The sequence below is a fragment of the Apteryx rowi genome, unplaced genomic scaffold, assembly GCF_003343035.1.
Source record: "Apteryx rowi isolate R43461 unplaced genomic scaffold, aptRow1 scaffold_354, whole genome shotgun sequence".
NCBI classification, from domain to species: Eukaryota; Metazoa; Chordata; class Aves; order Apterygiformes; family Apterygidae; genus Apteryx; species Apteryx rowi.
This window is the reverse complement of record NW_020450019.1, coordinates 336,554-354,251: the sequence shown is the minus strand read 5'-3', so window position 1 is coordinate 354,251 and position 17,698 is coordinate 336,554.

Genomic DNA, 17,698 nt, shown 5'->3' with positions numbered 1-17,698 from the left:
TTCATTTGTTATTTTGTCAGCCAGTGCTTTGAAAATGTGGCCATATTTAGGAAGCAGGCAAAATTAAAGTGATATTTATTGATTCATGGGAACCACTATCCTTGTGTAGCTCAGCCATAACTGCGGACTTAAGTTATAAAAATTATTACTAATCTTAGTAGTTTACTACTATATATAGAAAATTTTGGATAAGGGAACTGGATTCTCCACAGGCTCATACATCATGCACAGAGCAGCTGGACTTATTTCTGGCTGCAGAGTCTTTGTTTCAGATGATCTTTTATTTTCAGGGGGGCCTTTTACATTTGGTGCATTAGTATTTATAAATAACGTAAACTTAGTTATTATCTAAGTGGCTGACATGGAAATCCTTGAGATATAATGAATAAAATACTCTACCAGGCCGTATTTTGGGGTGTAAGACCACATCAGTTTATTTTTCATATTAGTCATACTCCAGATATTCTATATAAAAAATACATATATCTTATGTTAAAAAAAGAACAAAAAAATCACAGGAATCAGTCTTCTTGCTTACAATACCACCAAATACTCTTAAGGAGTTTAAAGACTGATCTATATTAGAGAAAGTGCTTACGACCTAGGTTACACAAAGTGTCAGGAAATACTGGGATGTACATACTTAACGGCTTGCAGTGCGAGGTTGCCTGTCTGCACAGTACCCGGGTCCCTTCCAACGGTTCCTCCTGGGAATGAAGACTCTTCCTTACCTTCATTTATGAGGGAACCGTCACTTGAGATTATAATGAGTAAGGACTGTAATTTATCTGGTTACAAACAGGGCTAAAACGTGCCTATTTGCGGACAGGCAAATCTGTGCCCCCGTTTAGCAAACCTGTTTGTTCTATCAGGTTTTGTCTTGCTCCTCTTGGGCAGGTGGAAGGGGGAAGGAACGGTGCAGGTAAGAGCAGTAATCGCAGCCAGGCAGCCAAACTCGTCTGAGTCGCTACCCGGAACTGCTGCTTTAAAGCGTGAGTGTCTCAGTTTGAACCCAGGGATCAGCTCAACAGGTAACAACGGTAAAATCTTATCCTCCGCGAGCAGCAGCCCCTGGGGAGAACGCGGCCTAATCGGAGAACTCTCTGAACCATATCTCTTTAAAAAGCTGGTTTCTCATTTTAGACCAAACTTTTCATCTTTCTCACAAAGATCCATGTATATTTAGCTCCTTCATCTCTCTGCAAATGCTTACTAGCACAGCAGTTGGACCACACACATTAATTATACGCATCATTTAAAACAAATAATTTAATTCAGCTTCTTTTAAAGCTTTCCCTGTGCTGTTCTCCTCTGTATCCTTTGTTCTGGACTCCGTCGAGTCTCAAAACACTGGGAAGGATGATGTTAGCTGTCAAATCTCAAGGCCAACAAGTGTCCCTCATTTGAGCTAACTTGAACAAGCTCCTTGAAGCTGCAAATATCTGTTGGTTGGAGAATCCCTCTGTGAATCCAGAAAGATGAGCCCCATTACTTGCTCTGCCTCTGACCTGGTTGCTTCAGGTAAATTCCCTTTTCCTTTCCTCTCTGTTTAGACGATTCGACCTTCAAGGAAGCAATGCCGTTTCATCACGTTTTGCACAGTCCCAGGAGCAGCAGAGTCTTGGTGTTGACCAGAGTCTCTTATGTTACCTCATCATAATTAATAATAATTGTTCTAGGAACAAAAATGAAAATGACGGTAACGAGAGTGACAATAAGTAATTAAACATGATTCAGTGAAACACATAAAAATTTACCCAACTTTATTTCTTACCTCTCCTTCACACAGTGTCGCTAAGAGGATAGTTTTAGGCCCTGGCTGCCCCTGGGCAGTTGTTGGGGGTGTGCATTTAAACCTTTTTCCCTTTCTCTCCACCAAAACCTGGTTTTGTTACCTAGCAACAACGGGTCCATATTGACAGGCAGGTAGGGACGTCGTGCCAAAGTCCTGATGCTTCCCCAAAGCGGAGACGGGAGAGGGGAGGTTGCTGTCTTCCCGGTCAGTGAAATCTCACTTGCAATCAGGGCTGCGGTTTACGTTTTTTGTACAGTATTTAGGGGCCTCTTAACTCTCCTTTCCCATTGTCGGGCAAGGCGAATTCCCAGCGAGGTCTGCAAAGGCCGCGCGTCCCCCGCAGGGCGCAGAGCTGGGAGCCCGGGCCGCGCTCTGCCGAGTCAAAGTCTTTGTTTGAACAGGAGCTTCGGCTACCTCGGCAGCGCGTCGCTCCGAAGGGAAAGCAAGGGAGACCTTCGCCCCCGCTGCTCGTCGGCCGCACCCCGCGCAAAGCCCCGCTTCCCCGCTCCCCTCTGCCCCGCTCGCGTCCCGACAAACCGCCTTTTATCAAGGTGCCTTTTCTTAAGGAACAGCTCATTTCAGCGGAGATACTTAAGCACAGGAAAAGAAGCGATCAGTACGTAGAACAGGTTGCTGAATCAGTGCTTGTATTTTATTAGAAGGGTCACTTTGTGCTCGCTCTGTCATGGGCTAAATCCTACAGTCGTCACATATGAACCTCCACAGAACCTTTCAGAGAGCGCAGAAAGCCAAGCGCCAGGCACACGGGCTCCAGGCTCCGCTTCGGCCGTGACTTTCTGGCCTTGGACAAGTCACTTCCTCCCTTTGTGCCTCGTTTTCCCACTTTGTATGAGCAACTCCCTGCTGCAGAGCCCTTTTGAGTTGTTTGTCTGAAAAGCACTGTGTAAGTGCAAGTTTTTCAAGTTATTATTCATTAAACATTGTCATTAAGGACTTTGAAAGGAAACAATGATGTCATTAACAGCTTTGAAAGGAAATCGTGCCATTAATGACTTATAAAGGAAAAAAATAGCCGTTGAAATATCTTCTATGCCCGTCTTTTTTTTCCTTCTTACAGCTTAAATTAAATGAGGTGGTATGTCATGCTTGCCTTCAGGGTTTTGGTGCATTTAAAACAGTAAAGTTGATGAATATAGTAGGTAATTCTACAGGAAGACGACAATTTTGGTTTTGGTATTAAGTTCATTTTTGCAAGTGGAAATAGCTTCAACGGATTATTAGAAACACCTTCTCTTTGCTCTGAAAGCTGCAGCTCTCACGCTTTTGTGACGTACACATATTTTTAACCACTTTCCAGCCCACTCACCTTGCTGTCTTCTCCCGCTGGGGAAATGGGCATTTCTATGGGTCATGTCATGCAAAGTGCTTTAGCTATTTACTCACTTCTTCCCACAAAAGAGAGAATGTGGTATAGGCTGTATAAGTGAGGAACATCTCTAAAACAAGCCCAGTTCAACAAATCTAATGGGATAGTCATAAAATCACATAAACATCGCTTTGGAAGGAACTTCAAGAGACCAGTTAGTCTAATTCCCTACAGGGAGGCAGAACCAAGCACCTATTATTAGTGTCATATTATTACTACTACTGTTATTATTTACATTAGTCAGTGACGGTACACAAAAGCTAACAGAGGAATAAGTAATGTGGTGTGTGTCCAGAAACCAAGATTATTTTTAAGGAACCTGTAGTTAGGCTTTTAAGTTCATTCTTATGTACCAAACAGGTGTCCTGGCTCCAAAACCAAAACTTCCTTCGTACAGTCTCACCCGGGCGTTAGAGCTGCTCCCATTTCCGTGTGCCCGAACCTCTGCTGATGCACACGGAGCAGGACCAAGGCTTCAGAGAGCTCTTAAACTCTCCCAGGAAGCACAGGCACTGCAGAATATAAGGTACTTTTTAGATTCAGGCCATGATTCTTCAGCCTAGGTCCCGATTGGAAAGGAGGGACTTATAATTGCAAACAGATTTTTTTAATGGGAATTAGGCACCTGTTTCCCTTTGTGCCTTGGGACTTTTTCCTCACATTCCTACATTTTTAGCACCTTTATAAAATACTTGTCAGTAATTGAAGCTTTGCCTATACCCACCAGTTGCCCTCAATTAATTGGTTCACAAACCAGTTTCATTAAACGTTGTGTTTTGACATCCTTTCATTGGTTTAAAGCGTTGCATCAGCTGAGCTTGCGCCTGTGCGCTCGGTTCTTGGCTACGCGATCGGAAACTGCCTTTAAGACAGGAAACCTGAGGTAAAAGCCTGAAGGTGACAGCTGAGCAGCGACTGCACAAAAGCGAGTAGTTTCAGCCTCCCCAGGGCTGAAACCCCCCGGCTGGGCAGGCCGCACGGGGCGGCGCCGGGGATCCGGCCGGTGGGTGGAGGCTGTGCGTGTTCCTGGGTGCTAAATCTGCACGGGGTCACCCTTTCTCCTCCCCCCTCCCAGGCTGCATATATATAGATATATGCATATGTACATATATATATATATAAATGACTTCTCAAGCTGGTTTCCAGTATGCAAAAGAGCCCATTACAGAGCTCTGCAGAAAAGGTGGCACACGGAGCCGCACAAAGCCCAGCTGCTCTGCACCCCTGGCGCACGGCTGGGGAGGGTGTCGGCTGCACCCCAAATCCCTCCGCATCCCTGCCATGCCCGGGAAAAATATTTCCCGACCACCCGCTCTCCATGCCAATGCAGGTGGCTCGTGTGCGGGGCGCTGCGGGGGCCCGGCGGCGGGGAGCGAGGCCGGGCCGGGCGCGGGGTGCGGGGCGCGGGGCGCAGGGTGGGGAGCCGCCGGCGCTGCGAAAGCCCCACGCGCAGCGGCAGGAAACGCTCGGCGGCTTTTCAGGTCGCGAGCTGCAGCGCTGAGGTTCAGGCAACGACATCCTGTCCCCGCGCGGTGCCGGGGCCGGCGGCTGCGGGCTGCGGGGGCGGCGGCGCCGCTGCACCGGGAGCCGGGCAGGAAGCAGCGGCCCCCGGGCCACCGGCAGGAGCCGCGGGCTGGGCCAGGGCGCCCCTGAACACCGGCGGCCCTGTGCCGCCCCTCGCCCGCCCTGTAGACGGCAGAGGTGATGCACCTCCCTGCAGCACGTCCATCTGTCTGTCTGTCCATCATCCGGGCAGCTATCCATCTGTCAACCTATCTATCCATCTGTTCGTCTGTCCATCTGTCTATCCATCTATCGATCAATCAAGCAAGCAATCTGTCCATCTATCAGTCTGTCTATCCATCTATCCATTTATCTATCCATCTATCCATCTGTCTATCTTTCCACCTATCTATCAATAATCTATCCATCCATGCATCTATGTATCCATCTATCAGTCTATCTATCCATCTACCCATCCATTCATCTATCTATCCATCTATTTAGCCATCCATGAATCTATCAATCTATCAATCCATCCATTCATCCATCTCTCTATCCATCTATCCATCCACCTATCCATCTACCTACTACCTACTACCTACCTACCTACCTATCTACCATCTCCCTGCACTCAGTACTCCGAGAGCCGAAATGGGCTCTGCGCCCCCGCTGCTGTGGCTCGGCACAAGCCCGCAGCGGGGGCGGCCGGGGGCCAGAGGCCGCAGCCGTGGGGGCTGCACGCCCTTCCGCACCTCTGTATGAAGCGAGGGGCTCTGGCTTGCAGCAAGAGCTGCAGACGTAAAACAAAACACAACCGAACCTTTACCCTCTCCTCTTTGGTCTTGGGAGATTTGCATGGGCCCTTCTGAGGCGCCTGTTTACTCTAAATGCGCTAATTATTTGTCAGAGGAAGCAACCGTTTCCTTTGCTGGTAATTTTCTTGGTTTCTCCTGGACTCTGGCAATCTGCATTGCTGTTGATGTTATCCTTTTAATCATGTGTCTGTTGAGCGACTGTTAGAGAACGGGTTAGATGATGTTCTTACACGCCCTGTTACTCATCAGAAATTTGGAGGTTTTAACTTGTCACTTCGTCACTGGTGACTCATATCGTGTGCCTTGGAAAATAAGAAGTCAAATTCTGCCGTCCTTGGGGCTTACTACCAAAATAGTTTGTTTAAAGTCATTGGGACTCCTTTTCTGTTAGCTGCTTCCCGATGAGAGCTAAGACGTCAAAGTACAGCCCTAACGTCTTCAGCCTACGTCATGAGTATGTAATATTCAGATTAAATCAGTTTAGCCATGATTCAAGCATACCTATCTATCTAAATGCTCAAATATTTTTGCCCGGACACGTGAATGATTTCCGAAAGTGTCGAAAATCCGAGTGCAAGGATTTCTGAGGGCAAGGCCACCTGAGGGTGCTTTGGCACAAGTGTACAGATGGATGTTTTTGTACCAACTGGATTACGCTGGTGAATCACACCAGTGCAAAACCTCTTTCAGATGTATTTTGCCCAGTTTTAGTTAATACTTGCCTTAATTAATTCATTCTGGTTATTTACTAAATTAAGATAAGCTGACCTAAGTACTTGTAATGTAATGTGTCTACGTGAGAGATTAGCACAAATACAGCATTATATTTACAGCATTTTCCTAATATAGACAAACCCACTATGTTCTGCTCTTTTTCTTTTCTTTCTCTTCTTTCTTTCTTTCTTTCTTTTCTCTCATTGTCAGTGGGATTACAAAAATAGTGAGAAGACCTGAAACTGAAAATTGGACTTGGTTTGCAGAAACGTTTCAGTATCACAGTAAACCGAGTCACTTAGGAAGACAGAAATAGTTGGGCCGATGTGATTTGTAATGCAGCTCTTGGGTGGCAAGTGTTAGGGGTGTTTGTCCCTCGAGGCCCCTTTCTGCTCAGGAGTTTTTATGTCGGGACGGGTGCATTTTTGCTGTATGGCTTTCAGTATATCTACGTAACCAAACGGGTGTATTTTGCGGTTCTTTTCCGAAGGGGTTTTGGTGCCCGCTTCAGTGAAGGAACCTCTCGATTCTTTCGGCAAGGCGCGGCGGCTCGGTGAGCGCCCTGGCACGCAGGAGCCCTCAGCAGTTCTGCCTGAACTCTGCTGCGAAACGGGCTTTACCGTTTCCGGCGTTTCTGGGTGCGCTAACCGGGGCAAATCGGCAGCATTTCCACGCAAGCCCGTGGAGCCGCGTGGGGGTGAACCCCGAGCCCCCCGCCCGTGGGGTCGCCTCTGTTAGCCGGGGGGTCTGAAGCCGAAATGCGGGGGGGAGCCAGGGGCTAAAGCGCTGCCGGGCGGCGACACCGCCACGGCCGCACCGCGGCCTCGGGGCGCCGCCACCGGGGCCGCCGCGGATGCTCGTGGGAAGAGAGCCGGGGACCTCTGCTGGGCGAGCCTGAAAATGCCCTTTTTCCCCCCAAACGCGTGCCCTGAGGCGAGGCCCGCGGTGGGAGGCCTCCGGAGGGCGCCAGCATCTCACGTTTCCCCCGTCGGGCCGGTGTCCCCCCCCCCCCCCGGCCCGGGCAGGCCGGGGGTCCCGGCGGCGGGGGCAGGGGGCGAGCCGGGAGCGGCCCCCCCAACCCCGGCTCCAACGCTGCCCCGCGAGGAGGAGGAGCAAGAGGAGGAGGAGGAGGAGGAGGCGGAGGCGGAGGGAGAGCCGCGGAGGGCGGTTGGTGCCGGGCCGGCGCCGGCGGGATGCGCTGCAGAGAAGGTGGCGGTTTCGTCCGGGGATGAGAAACCCTCCAGAACCGGGAAGGACCGCTCCTTCCTCCCGCCAGCCGTCCGTCTGTCCGCCTAGCTGTCCGTCCCTCCATCCTGTAGCCGGGTGCCCTGTCCGCCCGCTCTGCCCTCGGCTCTCTGCCCGCGCTCTCCCGCCCCAGGCTCCCTCCGTCCCGGCCCGTTTCGCCCTTGCAGCGGCAGCGAGCGTTTCCGCGGGGCCGAGGCGCCGCCGGGGCCCCCGCTCGCGCTGAGCCGCTTGCTCGTCCCGGGGGAGGCGCTTAGGGCTGCGGGCGAGTCCCGCCGCGAAGGGGCGGCCAAGAGGCCCCTCTGCTTTTTGCCAGGGGCAACAGGACAATTAAAGCTGCTCGCCGGAGGCAAAGGCGAAAGTTGCCGGCGAGGCTGAGCTCGGCGGTCTGCGCCGAGAGGTGCCGGTCCGGGGAAGGGAGGGCTGGGAAGGGGCTGGGAAGGGGCAGGGGCTGGTTTGGGGAGGGGTCGGGGCAGTTTCTTCTTTGCGCTGCGGAGCTTGTACTGACTCGGCTTTCTACAGCAGCCGGGGGGGGGGGTCGTTTTTATGGGTTCGCTCTGACAAGCACCAAAGGGAAAATTAACTGGAAGGAGGCAGAGCGGAGGCGGAGGGAGCAGAGGGAAGGGAAAACGTTCCCGAAGAGAGAAGGTGTCCAGGGAAGAGCCGCCAGCACCTCGTGCCCGGTGTCCCCGCCGCCCTGGGGGCAGCAGCTCCCGGCACCGGGCACCCGCCGCTGGGCTCCGGCTGCCCGGGACGCCGCGGGGAGCCCGGCAGCCCCGTGCCCGCAGCGGGCTCCCGGCCACCGGCCCCTGCTCTGAGCCCCGCTCCCGTCATCCGCCGACCCGCCGGTGCCCGTGGCTCCCGGTGCCCGCCGTCCCCCCGTCCCGGTGCCGCTGTCCCCTGTCCCGTCCCCCGCCGCCCCCCGCTCCGGTGCCCGCTGTCTCGGGGACTGGAGGTTTTAGAGGGTCACTTCGGAGCAGCCCCGTCACATCCCTTGAAGTCGCCCCCCCTAAAACTATCGCTTTGTTTCATCTCGATTTAGCGGCGAGCAAAAAGCCAGCAAAGCCCCCCCCCCCCCGACCAGAGGGGACGGGCAGGGGCGCGATGGGAACAGCCATGGGCTGTCCCGTCCTGCCTGGCGATTCCTAGAAAGTGCAGCTAGCGCTGAGATGTCATTTTGTAGTGAAATGTAAACATTTTCTATTTTATTGTTTCCTTGCCCAGTGCCTACATTTCCTTTTACATATTAGGATCTCTGAAACAATCGTTTGGCAACTGGGAGATGCAATGGTGCTAAAAAATAATAATAAAATTAAATAAGGACAAACAGATGCAACCTCCTCTCCTACACACGCACAATGTACTCGGAGGGATTTGAGGAAAGTAGTTCAGAACAATTCTCAGCCATTCAATATTTTTTTATTACCAAACTCCCCGGGTTAACCTGGCTCCTTGGCAGGTATAACGGCTCCTACCCGGGTCGTCCTGGGGGTGGAGAGGGGCGAGCACATTTCGGGCAGCGCCTAGGAGAGTCGCGGGCTGGGGCCACGGAATGGCAGCGTTTAACCCCACACCCGTGCGTGGGTCTGTGTGTCTGTGTGCACAGATCCGCGCTGAGCCGTGCAGCGAGGACGGGGAAGGACACACAGTCACCCCGGTCCAGGGGTCCTTGTGAGTTTTATGTGACCTTGCACTCCCGTATCCCAGGTTGTGGTTGTGCGTACAAACTTCTCCCGTCGTTCAAGATGCAGTTTTGCATCTAAATTCCGAGCATTTGCAGGCACACACTTACTGCGTATTCCCAGAGCTGCTGGGTTTAGCGCTTAAATGCATAAGCACTGTGACTAGAAATTGCTAGACCCGAGTTTTTATCTTCGGACGTGCACAACTTGTGCACTTATCCCCTGGCTCACGCTCTGTGGTGCAGGCGATGTGCACACACACACGCACGTTTTCTGTCTCACAACAGAGCAAACCTTACGGCCGGGTCGAGCCGGAGCCCGAGGGAAACCCGTGGGATTTGTCCGTACGGCAAGAGATTTTATTATTATTGTTGTTGCTGTTGCCAGAAACCAGCAAACTTTACAATCCAGATGTTTTGAGAGTGTCAGAACAACTTGCTGCTGCTGTTGTTTTTATGGCAAAATCAAAAGCAATCGCGGGGGTTTATAATCTGAGAGCATCCAGCCTCGCAAAGAATGCAGGTTGCTCTTTGCCTTATACCTATCTAACCCAGATGCTCCGGGTATCTCCCACTGTTGACAGCCGTTTTCTTCAAAGGCTTGTCTTCAGTGATCCATCAATTAGGATAAAAAATGAGCTCTCATTCTCCTGCATTTGTTTTGGGAAGAGGGAAATTATTTAAACAACTGTATCTCCATTAAATGAGGGAGCGAGGGCGGAGAGCGGATCCCCTTACTTTCTGAAATGGAGCAAAATGCTGTTTCACAAAACATTCGCTACCTACCACGTCTCATAAAGAGCTACTAGCTCACACATAAAAACGGGTACAGTGACGAATCGGAGAAGCTGTATTTCCAGGGTAGGAGGAGATGTCTTTCACCTCCATTTCCTCACTTAGTGTATAAAAAGACAGAGGTTGGGTATTAATACCGATATCCACTCCAACCCTATTATTTAATTCATCTCTGCTGATTACTTTTTTTTAAAGGCCTTGCTTCCTCTTTTTGTATAATTGTCAGACCTTGGCACAAAAGGAGGGTACGGCTCTCCCTTTTTAGGAGCACACAGACACCCCCCCACACACATATGTATGTAAAGAGAGAGAAGGAAAAACAACTGAGATGCAACCGGGCATTTTCTCTGTTTTTTCCCCCTCTTTTCCCCTCTAAAGGAGGCTGCAATTTCAAACTTGAGCAAACTCGGTAACTTTTCGAAACCGAGCAGTAGTTACTGAGCATCACCCAGGCAGCAGGGAGGCTTCGCAGGGCGAGTGTCAGCCTTCCTCCTTTTATTGTAGCCAATTAGGCATATGTTGGTATAAAGAAGGCTCCGATGCTCCCAGCGTTTCCCATACAGAAGATAGCTGCGCTGCTTTGGGACATGTTCCTTTAAACAGCCCCTTTGCCTTCTTATTTACAATAAACACATTTTTGTTAATGAAACCCTCGCCCACTTGCAATCCCCCCCCTCCCCTCCGCAAACCCCATAAAGCTCCGGCTTTGCATATCTGAGCGCTGCGCTGCCGGGCCGGGTCCTTCTGGGGTCCGCGGGTCACGCCGGGGGCAGCAGGGTCATTGTATAGCCATCATGGGTCAATAAGCAACTGGTCAGGCTCTCAATCCACATCAGGCCTTGAAGAGGACTGGGAAATGGGAGAATCCATTCATAATAATAATAAACTTGTCAATCAATAACGGGCAGGAGAAATACTTTGTAAAAGCTAAAAAAAAAAAAGAAGAAGAAGAAGTTTTTCCTTTTAAAGTTTGACAACACGAAACTTAACACAGATTAAAAATGCTCCAAGGCTATCCGCTTTCCCCTGGAGGAATTTTAGTTCGTAATTACTTTAAGATATAACATTCGAGCAGGAAGAGAGAAGCGCTGTAGGTATGAGTTTGCCGTGCAATTTAAATAAGAATTGATAAATGTTTCTCATTCTTTGAGGGAAAAGGCAATATCCAAGACCATTCTCTGTCTTACAAAAAAACTGAAAGATTGTTCCTTTCTTGCTTTGCATTGCCTTTAATTTTTACTGATATCAGCACTCACGGAATGGCAAGGAATAGTTTTGTTTTAAGCTTATCTTAGCAAAAAAATATTTTCCAGCATTCTTTTAATTCTATACCGAACTAGTGACCAAAATAATGTGTTAGTAGTAAATCAATGGTTTAAACATAATAAGACACTTTTTCTGGTTTATCTGGGCTAGGTTAAAAAACAAACAAACAGGAATTAAGGTTTCCTCAGATGAAATTTGTTAAAGAGAAAATGCTCTGGGTTTATCATTTCATAATCTGCAAACATTTTATAACTAAATGTTCCCGTGTAAAAGGAGTGAGAGCATGGATTAAGCAAGAAGAGTAGAAACAACCAAATCACAATGTAATATGAGAAACATCAAAAGGCGACAGAAGAATAATGCAAATTCTCTGCTGGCTTTAAGATTGAGGCATGAAATCTTCAATCTACAAACTCATTTTTCCTCTTTCTTAGAAGTCTGCTGTTTTCTGAAAGGCATACATTTCTCTCAGTGGCCACAAAAAATAATCTTTAAAATCATCGAGAAAAAAAGACTCGTGCAGGAGAGCAGGAAGATGGAGGTTTCCCCTTCAGCCTCCCCTCGCATCCCTCGTCCTTGCGCGGCTCCGCGCTCCTTCGCAGGCATTTCTCGGGAGAAGCAACCCTCTTGCAACCATTTAGTTGTATTTGCTTAGGAAAACAAACATATTTTTCTCAGACGGCGGTGTTTATTACTGTATAATTTCCTTCAGCTGCTCTCTAGAAAATGTGGTTTCTTTGTTAGAGGATGGTGAAAGACTGTTTATTAAGGAAGACAGAAATAAAGCAGAAAGCACTAAAGGAAGAGTGACCTTGGGATGTTTGAGGAAAGCGGAGGGATGGGCGCGTTTTTAATTCCCCGAACTGGGACCCTCCTCCCACGCCAGTAAAGCCGTGCAAAGGAGCTGTGCAGAAAACATAACTCAACGGATTAAAAAATAGCGACCCGGAGCGCGGGGCCGGGCTGGGGGCTCGGCGGCCCCTCGCCGCCCGGCCCGGGCTCGCCCCGGGGTTTTCCTCCGAGCAATGCTCCGGCCCGCTTAAATGTGGGCAGGGTGGCACCATTTGGTCTGATGCAATCTACTTCTCTCCCTAGGCCCCTCCTGTAGTTTAAACCCTGCAGTTTTCATCAGACTGCACATTTTCGGAATGTTTTCTCCTTTTTAAAAAAAAACGTGTTTTTGCGGAGAGGAGAAGGGAACGACAACAGCAGCGACCGTCCTCGCCTGGAAGCGAGGAGGTGCGACCGGGTGAGCCGAGTTCCCCTGCAAAATAGCACACTTTTCTGGCTTTTTTTTTTTTTAACAAAAGAGAGTGGAGCAGGATTTGCATCTTTGTAAATTGGCACTAGGTACTGCTTTCTTTTGCACTGGGGTAGCACCTAAAGATAAAAATCCAGTAAGAACCAACCATCTACTTAAAACGGCCCGTGTATCACAGCACAAATTCACTGTAAATTACACAAACCCCTCGCCTACAAATATGCATCCTCGTAAAGCTGTATGCTTTGCTAATGTCTTCAGTCTCTGGTTTTCCAAAATGCTATTATGAATGTGGAAATAAATAAAGAGCTACGTTCAGGAGCTCTTTTCCGATTAGTGGGATTTGTTGCAATATTTTTAAATAGCGATGCAACGCACTTGAAGTTTAGATTGAGGATGGAGAGGCAGTTTTCGGTGTTTGCATTAAACATGAATCGCAAGCTATCCGCAGAGAATAAACTTTCTAAAGAGAATAAATCCTGAAAATAACTATTCTGTGTGAGAGAGAGGGAAGATCGCTGCCCGAGAATGGGTCCGGCAGCGTGCAGCCGTCCCTCGCAGCTGGCAGCAGAAAGGTGGATCCTGGAGCAGGGAGGGCAGCTACGCAGCCGCTTGCAACCCCAATGTGAGGGAGGGCATCAAGTGATTTGTAGAAATAATTTCACCGCGGACAGTTTAAGTGCCTGTCAGGAGTAACTGCCCCTGATCAAAATATCGGGGGTCTCAACCAGTGCCGGGTGCGAGGCCGAGTTCAGCTCCCTGCGGCCGCGGCGGGTTCCCGCAGGTCTTTTACAAACTGTTTGAAATAAAACAGTATTTTGCGATATTTACCTTGAAACTCCGAAGGCAGAAAAGACCCCTCGTGTCTGAGCCGAGGGGTTTTTCCCTTCCCTCCAGAGGGCCTGATCCTGTCGGGGGGGCAATAGGCCCCTCCTGCCCCAGATCAGGGGGAAAGTAGGAAATTGCAGCCTCTGCATGTGGGTTTCTGGAGGGGAACGGCCGTGTGCGCATTGCCGGGGGGGTCTGGGCTGGGAGGGCTACGGCCCTGCTGTCCCTTGCGTTAGGAATCTCTCATCATCGACATTGTTTTTGCTGCTCGATTTTATGGGATTTGTTTCTCTTCAGAAGAGAAAGAGTATAAGACGGTTCTGCACAATCAGTATGATTCAGTGGGACCGATATTAGTTTCTAATCCCTTTTTTTCGTAGTAAATCTGATGTACCTTCTCGCGGAGTGCTGGGCGCTTTGCGGGTTACCCGCGTTCCCCTGCCCTCGCCCCGCTCCCACCGTCTCCTCTTTTCCTGCCTGCACCTGCGTTTTCACACGTGTCTCCTCGGCCGCCCGCTCGCTTGGTTCCGCTGCGGAGGGTGTTGAACTTGGGGCAAACCTCAAGTGAGGTCCGAGCTCTCCGAGCAAAACCAAAGCAGCACCTTGCTTCTGCACCCCCCCCCCCGCGCTGAAGTGCGCGACGAGCACACTCGGGTGCTCCTTCCCAAACGGGTCACACCAAACCGATCCGGGATTTCCTCCTTCTCTTCCTCCCCCAAACTTTGATTCCTTGCACCAGGTCAAATGGAGAAAAGAAGCATTGAGAAACCAACGTGAACCCCCCCCCCCCCCGAAAGCTCCTCTCCTCCCGGCCGGGAGCCCGGCCTCGTCGCCCGGCGCCGAGCCGGCGGGATCCGCGCTCCTGCGCGGCCGCGCTGAACGCTCCGCGCCTCTCCCTGCTCGGGGGGGGGGACATTTGCGGAGTCTCGGACTTTATTTCTGCCCGCTCCGCGGGGACCCGGCCCCGTGGGACAGCACGCACAGGGCGGAGGCGAGGCGACAGCGCCGAGCCGCGGAGCCGCCGGGACCGGGGCGCTGCTCGGCCGCGGCCGGTCCCGCGGCTGCCCCGGCGCCGGGTGCGGGTGCGGGTGCGGGCAGGGAGCGCCCGGGGCTGCGGCGGGCAGGGCTCCCCGCGGCGGGGCGAGCACCCGGGGGCACCCTGCCCTCTCCGTGCCTCTGTGTGTGTGTGTGTGTGTTTGCACTTCCGTGTCAGGCACAAATGTACCTCATCTAAAACCAAACCTTCTTTTCGCCGGTCGAAACTCCCCCCCACCCCACCCCCCAGCGCTACGGGGAGCGCGTGTGTATCCATTTACCAGGGCAAACTGGATCCCTTAAAAGTGCGCTAACCTGAGGCACCGACCCCCTCTTTTATTTTGCCGATGACCTGCGCACATCCCCCCTTCCTCCACTGCCCCGGCGAGGCGAGAGGGATGCGGTAAAGGGCGGGCGGGGGGGGGTGTCCCTGCAGCGGACCCAGCGCCTCCAGGATCCCCTGGAAATGGGAATTTCCCAATAACCTGATAACTTTTATTGCTTCCTGCGGAAACAGCCAGCCGTGACAGGTATAAGGGAGAAATCTCCCAGGGCTGCCTCCCGGATTGGGATTGCTGCGGCAGACCCCGCCGGTTGCTGTCCTCTCCCCCGCCGTGCCGGGGCCCGGCGAGGCCCGGGGGTGGGAGACCCTCCGCCGCCCCCCGCAGCAGGACCCCGGGCTCAGATGCAAAATCTCCTCGCTGCGAGGGCTCCTCGCTGCGCCCGTTTTCCGAAGCAGAGTCGCTCGGGGTCGGTGTGACTCGGCGGCGGCAGCGCAGCCCCCGGGCTCGGCCCCTTCTCTGCCCTCCCCGGCGCGGCCCCAACTGTTGCATGGGGCAGAACGAGCAACCCAGCTCGTGGCCATTTCGCTGTCAGGCCTGCAACGAGGCTGACAATAAACACAGATAAGTATAGAAGCCATCATCCGCCTAATAATTGTCAGCTCGTCTATGAATTTATAATTCAACGGTGAAGGTGATACAGCAAGGGGGAACATGCTCAGCATTATGCATATAGCAAGTGACCCACGGCATTATCAGCAAGGACACTCAGAGAAGAAATACATAATAGTTACGGTGCTACTAAAATGCATTTGTTCATGAACCAGCACCCTGACTGCGAATACCCTGCCCTCAGACTATATGTATATATTTGCAAAGTATCCGTATGTCCTACGTAGAGCTGTCGTGTCTGTGTGGAGGCATCAATGCACACACACACACACACACACATTCTATATTGTACTTTATTCACAGCCAAAACATTGGCTAATTTTGCTCCTGTTAACAGAGATTCACTGCGATGCAACATATCTATACATTTGCCTGTGCGTGGCTTCTGAGCCCTGTTTCTTTCTGGCTTGCGATCAGGGGTCTCTATGTCCTATATAAAGCCCTACAAACGACCAGAAACAGTTTATTGTATTGTTCGAACTTGTATTTTCTTTACAAGACCCCTCATAAACCCTGGAGCTGCATTAGCCACATCGGACAGGGATATTATATGCCAGCTTTCTCCCCACCCCACACTCTCCTCCTCCAGTCTGGCATAGCGCAATGTTCAGCCTATAGGTAAAATGGCTCTAGCTTTATGTGGAAACAAAAATACCACGGATCTCCCTTCTTATTTGCAAAGGGAAACTCCAGTCTGGCTGACCCACTTCGTGCAAATAGGACTTTTTGTGGTCTCTTGCAGCAACCCACACCGACGTACACACCGTTTGCAGCAACAAGCTGCAGTATCCACTAACCGGCCACTTTCCGTCCATTGCGATGCAAACTATTCCCCCTCCCCTTTGCCCAAACAAAGAGGAATTTCGTGTTTGTGTTGGACGGCAGACCTTTACTCACAGGAAACTCTGCCTGTGGAAACTGAGGGTGAAATGTGCTGTTTTAATACAGCCAGATCTGGAGAATGTGGCATTTTCTTTTCTTAGCAAGGCCATTAGTTTGTGGGGTGTGTGTGCACGCACATGTGTGTTATAAAGGGGAAAAAATCCTTCCATTGATTTCTTCTTTAACAAAATCGATATGGTTATCGGTTCGCCTGCGCGTTAGACTTGACTCTCGTCAAGTAATTGACGAGAAGGTAGATGCAAATCAGGTGATCTCCACTCCCAAATTAAAGGCAATGTTGGAGTTATGTTGAATTTTTTACACACATACTCAGGAATGTGCTTCCTCCTCCTCCTCCTCCTATGGGATTGTTTCTAAATCGGGATCATTTGTGGTTGATTGTACATATAGTTTAACAAATTATTATTATCAAATTACTCAGATTTTGCCATTTGAACCACAAAAAAGCAGAGAAAGACTAAAAGCAACTTTTCATGTGGGAGACAGACGAGGCTTGAAAGGGAACAGCATGCGCTGCAAAGCTGCAACTTCCCTTCCCCCCAAAAGGTTTCCGAGGTAACTGTTTCCCCAAAATTAGCCTCCTGAGCAGAGAGTTAAAATCGCTCAGTCCAGCCTCCGTGGCTTCACTCATTTCGCTCAAGTAGCTCCAGGTTTATAAAGAAATAGAGGAGACAGGACAATAGAGCCCCGAGCTGGGTAGGTTTGTTTTTTTTTTTTTTCCCCTCTTCCCCCTTCGGAGACAGAAATCTGCAATCTTCCTTTTGGGAAAACATCGTCGGGTTCGTAATGCAGGAGCGAGCTACCAAATGCCGAAGAAATCTTGGGAGTTAAAGTTTGAAATAAACTTAAGCAGCGCGCAAAGGCATGCGAAAGAATTCCCCTTTCCCCCCTCCTTTTCTTTTCTTTCCTTTCCTTTTCTTTCTTTCTTTTTTTTTTTTTTAAGGACATTTTGGAAGAAAAAGATGAGAAGTGAATAAGGAAAGTGTGTGAGTAAAAAAGGAATATACGTATCTTTGCATTGCTTTTATTCGTACTGTTGCTCGTGTTATTGTTGATACTACGTTGCAGTCTGTGCTCACTCGAGATAATAAATATAGTAATTGGCAATTAATAAGCGTTCCATTTCGGTTTGAATGATGAATTGTTACAGAGTCAATCGTTTTGAACAGCTCGCTAAGAGTAATATCTTTCACGGTTTATTAAATATATACGTACACACACACACCCATCCCAGAGGAATTAGATAAATTTTGGGAAGCACAGAAACACCTCTTAAAATAAGCCTTCGCGAACACGGTAAAAAATGGATCCAGCACAAAACAAAGCACAGACACACTAAGAGCTTCTCCGCAAAGATTCTTAAGAGGGTTAAAATTACCTCGAAAAAAACAGCGTATTAAAAAAAAAAAAAAAGGGAAACCCTGTATGTGGCTGTATCTATTGTGTGCGCCTGTGTTTCAACACGATTGCAAGCATGTTTTTCGATGCAAGCAGGAGCGGGCAGGGAGGCATGGCCGGGG